Source organism: Gracilinanus agilis, chromosome 1 (assembly GCF_016433145.1).
Source record: "Gracilinanus agilis isolate LMUSP501 chromosome 1, AgileGrace, whole genome shotgun sequence".
Taxonomy (NCBI): domain Eukaryota; kingdom Metazoa; phylum Chordata; class Mammalia; order Didelphimorphia; family Didelphidae; genus Gracilinanus; species Gracilinanus agilis.
In genome coordinates this window covers 144977928-144985989 of record NC_058130.1, presented here as the reverse complement: position 1 = coordinate 144985989, position 8062 = coordinate 144977928, and positions in this window count along the sequence as shown.

Here is an 8062-nt window from a genome sequence, read left to right as displayed (position 1 = left end):
ATTGGGGAATGGCTGAACAAATTGTGGTATATGCGGGTGATGGAATATATTGTGCTAAAAGGAATAATAAACTGGAGAAGTTCCAGGCGAACTGGAGAGACCTCCAGGAACTGATGCAGAGCGAAAGGAGCAGAGCCAGAAGAACTCTATACACAGAGACTGACATTCTGTGGTAAAATTGAATGTAATGGACCTCTGAACCAGCAGCAATACAATGACACAGGACAATTCTGAGGGATTTATGGTAAAGATGCTACCCACATTCAGAGGAAGGACTGCAGGAGAGGAAACATATAAGGAAAACAACTGCTTGAACGCATGGGTTGGGGTGGACATGATTGGGGATGTGGACTCGAAACTACCACACCAATGCAACTACCAACAATTTGGAAATTGGTCTCGATCAAGGACACATGACAAAACTAGTGGAAATGCGCATGGGTAGGGGTGGTGTGGGGGAGGGGGGAGGTTGAAGGGGAAAGGAGGAGCATGAATCATGTAACCATGTTAAAAATGAATATTAATAAATGTAAAAAAAATAAATAAATAAAATAAAATTTAAAAAAAAAAGTCAAATCATAACTTTAATTCAACAATATGAAGACTTGTTCACCTTATTACAGATTGAACAATCTAAGTCACAATTGATTTAATGTGGCAATTTGGGGTGGGGGGTGTGAAATCAACTTCAAAGGTAAATTCTTGGAGGCCAAAAGTTTTTCAACAGCTGAAATTATTCTTACAGATTCCTGGTGTGCAGTGTGAACCTATTAACCTTGTTTATTCTTTTTTTGTGTGGTTTTCCCTCCCTTCTTTTGTAAGCAAAAGGAACTTCATGGGTAGCTGGGTGGCTCAGGAGATAGAGAACTAGGCCTAAAGATAGGAGGTCCTGGGTTTAAATCTGATCTCAGACACTTCTTAGCCCTGTGACAATGGACAAGTTATTTCCCATTATTAGCCCTTACCACTCTTCTGTCTTAGAATTGATACTAAGACAGAACGTAAAGGTTTTAAAATAAATAAAATGGGAGGCAGCTGGGTAGCTCAGTGGATTGAGAGTCAGGCCTAGAGATGGGAGGTCCTAGGTTCAAATCTGGCCTCAGACACTTCCCAGCTGTGTGACCCTGGGCAAGTCACTTGACCTCCATTGCCCACCCTTACCACTCTTCCACCTAGGAGCCAATACACAGAAGTTAAGGATTAAAAAAAATAAAAATAAAATAAATAAAAGGAACTTTTCTGACAAAGTATTTTTTTGTAGTTTTGGTTTTATTGCAAGTGGGTTTTATTTGAAATGTTTAATTTCCAAATTCTGGAAAAATGTTTTTCAATAAAGAAGTAAAATCTAAAATACCAAAACACCTGGACCCACTCTCCCCATACATTGAGATGATATAAGACAGAATGTATTCCCGAGGGTTTTTACTATATTTCAAAGTGAATACCTCTTTTTACAAGCTAATCAATATTAATTGATTATATGGTAAATTGGTTAAATGTTTTACCTTGGTGGCTAATATTGAGGGAAAACACAGAAGAGTGTGGTCTTGAACAAATAGCATTCAGGAAAGATATTGTCCAAGCCCTTAGAAGTATCCCTAAAGGTCTGAGGAGAAAATGTAGCCAGCTATGCTCTAGAAGAGTAAAACCAAAGCATCATAATGATGGCATTGATTTGAAAGAGGAAGAGAATAAAAATGGTATAAAATATTAAATAGAGTAAGGCACAATCCCAACTCTCATGAGTTTAAGTATGAAAGGACTCAACAATCCAATAAAATGAAAGAAAGTGGCAGATTGAGCACAAGAACAAAAGCCCACAATATATTATTATTTACAAGAAACACAGTTAAAATGCAAAAGTCTATAGAGAATGAAAATGAGAGCCTAAAACAATATTTACTATGCATTAGATGAATCAAAAAAAATAGGAACTGCAAATATACTATTATGCAAAGAAAAAGCAGAAATTGATAATATCAAAAGAAACAAATAAGGGATCTACATTATAATTAAAGGAATAAAAATAAATCAATACCAATATTAACCATATGTACCAAATGTCATGGCAACTAAATGTATATAGGTAACATTACTTGAATTGCAAAAAACATGGAAGGTAACAAAATGACATTAGATAATTTTATAATTCATGTAAATTAATAATAATTAGATAATAATATTTCTCCCTCAAAGCCAGACAAATCTAACAGGAAATAAACAAAGGGGAAAACAGAACTGAACAAACTGTTGGAGAATTTAGAGCTAAAATATTTATGGTGTCTAATAAATGAGAACTTTGAAAGATACACATATTTCTCTATTGCTACATGGCACTTTTACAAAAAAATACCATGTACTAGAGCACAAAAATATTACAAGTAAAAAAAAGCAGAAAGACTATAAACATTTCCTTTGCATACCATAACACAATAAAAATAGTAATCAGTGCAAAGAGCAAAAGCAATAGAGAAACTAAATAGAGAAACTAATTCAATCCTAATCAATGAGTGAGTCAAAGAACAAATCAAGAAACAAATAACTACATAAAAGAAAATTTAATGATGAAACAACACAATAGAATTTCTGGGATTCCGCTAAAGCAATTCTCAGAGGAAAAATTACATCTACAAATACTTGCATTGACATAATAGGCAATTAATTGACTAAAGATGTAATTAAAATACAAGAAAGTCAACAAACTCAAAATAGCAAAAATGAAGAAAGAAATGGATAAATTGGAAACCAAAACCACTATAGAAATGATCAACAAAATAAAAACCTGAATATTTGAAAAGATGAGCAAATTAATCAATTAAGTGTCTACTATGTGCCAGGTATTGTGCTAAGAGCTAGGGATATAAAAAGAGGCAAAAGACTCTTTTCCCTCAAAGGAGTTACAATATAATGAGGGAAACAACAGGCAAACAAATACATACAAAGCAAGCTACAAACAGAATAAACAGGAAATAATTGATAGAAGGAAAGCACCAGCATTGAAAGGTATTGGGGAAAGTCTTCCTGTAGAAGGTGGAATTTTAGTTGGAACTTAAAAGAAACCAGAGGTCAGTTTTGGAACCACAGAGGTAGTATTCCAAATATAGGGGACAGTCAGAAAAAATGCCTGCAGACAGGAGATGGAGGGTCTTTTTTTGTAGAATATCCAATGACTTTGGCCTCCGATCAAAGAGCACCCATTAGGAAGTAAGGCGTAAGAAGACTGGAAAGACAGAAGAGGGATAATTTATGACGGACCTTGAATGCCAACTAGAGCATTTTGTGTTTGATCCTGAAGGCAATAGGGAGAGCAGGGTGCAGGGCATGATCTCTGTTTTAGTGAAATAACTTTATTGACTAAAAGGGGAATGGATTGGAGTGGGGAGAGATTTGAGGCAGGCAGAGCTACTGCAATAATAGCAGCAGGCTATTGCAATAATCTGGATGTAAAGTGATGAGGGGTCTGCACTAAAATAGTGTCAGTGCCAGAGGAGAGGAGGGGGCATATCTGGAGATGTTGCAAAAGTGAAATCATCAAGCCTTTGTAACATCTGGGATATGAGGGATGAGAGATAGTAAGGAATCTATGATGACTCATAGGTGGCAAACCTGAGGGACAGGGAAGATGATGTTGCCTATTACAGTAATAAGGTAGGTGGGGTAGAGGAGGGTTTAAGGAAAAGATAATGAGTCTCCTCCTTTTGGTCACATTGAGTGTAAGATATCTATTGAATATCTAGTTCAAGACATCTCAAAGGCAGACATTGATAAATGTTTAACCAGCTTGATTAAAAAGAAAAAGGAGGAAAATCAACCCAAAATTGAAAATGAAGGCGGGGTAATCACAACAGAGAAAACTAAAAAAGAATTCTCAGAATTTGATATATAGTTATGCACCAACAAAACAGAGAGATGATTATCTACAAACATACAAAATGCTCCAACTAACAGAACACCAATAGAGATATTAATATAATTTCAGAAAATGAAATTGAACTTTTGGTAAAAGAAATACCAAATTAAAACCCTGGTCTAAATGGATTTGTTAGAAGACGCTATTAAACTTTTAAAGAATAACAGATACCAATATTATACAAACTAGTTTCAAAAGCTGAGGGGGAAAGCATTTTACCAATTTCCTTTAATGAGGTAAATATATCCCTAGTATCTAATCATTGAAGGGATTTTTTAAAAGACTATTAACCAGCATCATTAATGAATATAATTTCAACAATTTAAAATAAAAAAGCAGCAAAAGACTTCAGCAATAATTCACTGTGAAAAAGTGTGCTATAAGCAAGTGATGCAAGCATAACTCAACATTGAGGAAAAATTAAAATAATCATATTAAAAACAAAAAACATCTAGGTATCAATTTTATCAATTCATAACAAAAAAGTCTGACAAATCACAACATTAATTTATGCTAAAAAAACTATAAAGAATAATCATACAAGGATATTTTATATATTTAAAAACATATCTATCTAAAAGTTAGCATCATATAAAATGGAGGAAGAATGGAAACCTTTCCAATTAATACATGAATAAAACAAGGAATGTCACCTTTCTACACTGTTATAGATCTAGAAATATTAGAAACAATGGACAAAAGGAAAAAAAGACATGAAGACAGGCAAAAAGGAAATATTGTATTAAAATTAAATCTTGTTCTGGTCCTCCTGACCACCACCCCCATCCCTCCTACCCCACCTCCTCCTTCTGGTCACTATAGTTATTAAATTTATAAGTAACCAGTATAGAGGCTTCTTTTTTTTTAGTTTCTCTTAAAAAAATTTTTTTAGCAATTACATGTAATAAACTCTCACATAAGTTTTCTAAAGTTATATGATCCAAACTGAATCTCTCCCTCCTACCAGAACTGGTAAGCAATTCAGCCTGGGTTATACATGTATTATCAGGCAAAACATATTTTCATATTGTTCATTTTTGTAAATGAATAATCATATAAAACCAAAATCTCCAAACAAAAACTCAAATAAATAAATGAAAAGTTGTAGGTTTCATCTGCATTCCCATTCCAACAGTTCTTTTTCTAGAGGTGGATAGTATTCTTTGTCATAAGTCCCTCAGGACTGTCCTAAATCATTTTATTGCTGAGAATTGCTGTCTATCACAGTTGATCATTCCACAATATTGCTATTATTTACTGTGTATAATATTCTCCTGGTTCTGCTTATTTCACTCTGTATATAAGTAGCCAGAATAAAGAGGGCTATAGCAGGAAATAAAATTGTAAAGCGGAACTTGGAAGTCACATACAAACTGTCCTAAATATCAAAGGAGCATAATTTATAAGTTGTATAACACATTATTAATAATCATTATTAATATTATTAATTATATTACATATTATATGTTAAGACCTTAACTGTCTCCCTTCTCTCCTCACTATCTTTACCAGCATTCTTCCATCTCCATCAGATCCATGCTGCTTAATGCTCCCAACTCTAATTATGTGAGTAATCATCTTTACCTTTTCCTCTTCCCTCTTCTCTTCCTCATACAGCCTTTCTTCACTATCCCATTCCCCATTCTAGAAACTGCTGTTTTCTTCTCCCTCCTTTTACCACCAGTCTCCGTACCTTCTGTGGTTATAAAAGTCCAATTGCTGTCCCATTTTCCACTACCACTTATGGTCTTTCCTGTCAAATACCCAAAGAACCAGGCACACCTGCCCTCATTTCATAATTTCATGAATTCATAATCAATTTCATAACACTATCTCTGTTAAGGATATGATGATTCAATGAAGTTTAAGATGGCAAAAGAAACCCCAACAAAAAAATAATCAAGCAGCATCTACTTCATTTACCATCAGCTCTTTTACTTGGTGTCCCCCAGGAGAATGCATCACCTGAAATCTCCTCACCTTGCAGATAGATTCAACTTTGATGCTCAGCGCCCTTACTTGCTTTCCTTTCTGATTGGAGGGCTGGAGGGCTGGAGGGCAGGGCAATTAATTCCTTTTCAAACTCCTCTTTATAGAGGACTCAGACTTTTCTGGCTAACTTAATTTACCATCAGCTGCTGTGTTTGGTTTCAGCTGCATGAACATCACACCCCCATACTCTCTGGTGCTCCACCCCTTTTCAGCTTACTTTTGTGTATTGCCTAGCTTCTTTAGACTATAAACTCCTTGAGGACAGGGACTTTCTTTTTCTTATTTATATTCCTAGCACTTAGCACAGCCTCTTTCAAATGGTAGGTGCTCAATAAATGACTATTGACTATTGCCTATACAGCAAAACCAAAATCTATGACAGAATAAGAAAAAGTGAAGCCCCTTTCAAGATAACCATAATATAAACTTAATAACAGTGTTCAATGAACCCTAAAACAAATAACCTAGGAAGGAACTCCCTATTTGATATGTTTGATATTTGCTGGAAAACTAGAAAGCAGTCTGAAAGAAATTAGGCTTAGACCAACATCTTACATCTTCTTTAATACAAATTTAAAAACAAATGTGACAAAACCATAATAAAGTTTATTTTAAGGAATAATCTAGAATGATTTAATTTCCACTTCCAGGTTGCAATTTTATTGCAAAACATTAATAATCAAAATTAGTTGGTAACACTTAAAAACAGAAATTCAATCAATAAAACAGATTAGACTAGAAAGAATCAGAAATATTTTAATTCAGTAACCCAGTATTCAACAAACCTGAAAACACAATTTACTGAGGACAGAATTTCCCATGACAATAATTTCTGGGAACAATAGCCAATTTTCTGAAGAAGAAATCCAGGCTATCAATAGCCATATGAAAAACTACTCCAAACCACTAGTAATAAGATAAATGAAAATTGAAATAACCCTGAGGTTCCCCAAATTCAAACCCATTACATAGGCAAAGATGACAAACAGAAAATTGACGAATGATGGAAAGACTATGGGAAAACAGGCACATCAATGCACTGTTGGTGGAGTTGTGAATTAGTTAGGTCATTGTGGAACGTAATTTGGAACTAAGTCTCCAAAGTCTAGTATTACCACTACAAACCTATACTACAAAGAGATCAAAGAAAGAGGAAAAGGACCCAAATGTTTAAAGCCAAAAAAAAAAAGGAGCTCTTTTTGTAATAACAAAAGATAGAAAGCTAAAAAGTTGCCCATCAATTGGGGAATGACTGAACAAATGATAGCATATGAATGAAGAAGAGTATTAGTGTGTCAAAAGGAATGCTGAAAGGAAGTTTCAGAAAAACCCAGGAAGTCCTATGAAAAACCAAAGCCATTCTCCATTAGAGAATGTTCAAAGGATATGAACAAAGATTTCTCAAGAGTAATTGCAAATTAATAACAACTATATGAAATATTGTTCCCAATCACTAATAATAAGAGAAATGTACCTCATACAAAACAAACTGGTAAAGATGAGGAAAGAAGGAGAATATGAATTTATATAATGCTTATTATGTTTGAAGGCAGCTAGGAGGTGCAGTAGATAGAGCACTGGACTTTAAGCCAGGAAGATTCGAATCCAGCCTCAAATACTTACTAGTTGTATAACCCTGGTCAAGTCATTTAACTTTATTTGCCGCAGTTCCTCACCTGTAAAATGAACTGGAGAAGGAAATGGTGAACCACTCCAGTATCTTTGCCAAGAAAACCCCAAATAAGATCACAAGGAATTGAACACAACTAAAAAATTACAGAACGACAAAATTAATAGGCATTATATAGTATAAATTTATTTATATTAGAAATTTAACATATTATAAATTTATTAATAGTATTATATAAATTTATATAAAACCAAGCACTTTATAAAAATTTACCAATTCATCCTTATAACTCCATGAGTTAGGTGCTATTATTATCCCCATTTTACAGCTGAGGAAATCAAGGTAAGTAGAAGTTAAATGACTTGCTCACGGTCCCACAGCTAGAGAGTATCTGAGTCAATATTTGATCTCCGTCTACTTTACTCCAGATCCATCACTCTCTCCATTGTATGCTATCTTCCTAATGGGAATAGTTGTTGTTGAAGGGATTTGGAAAGACGGAGCACTAATTCACTGTTGGTGGAGATGTA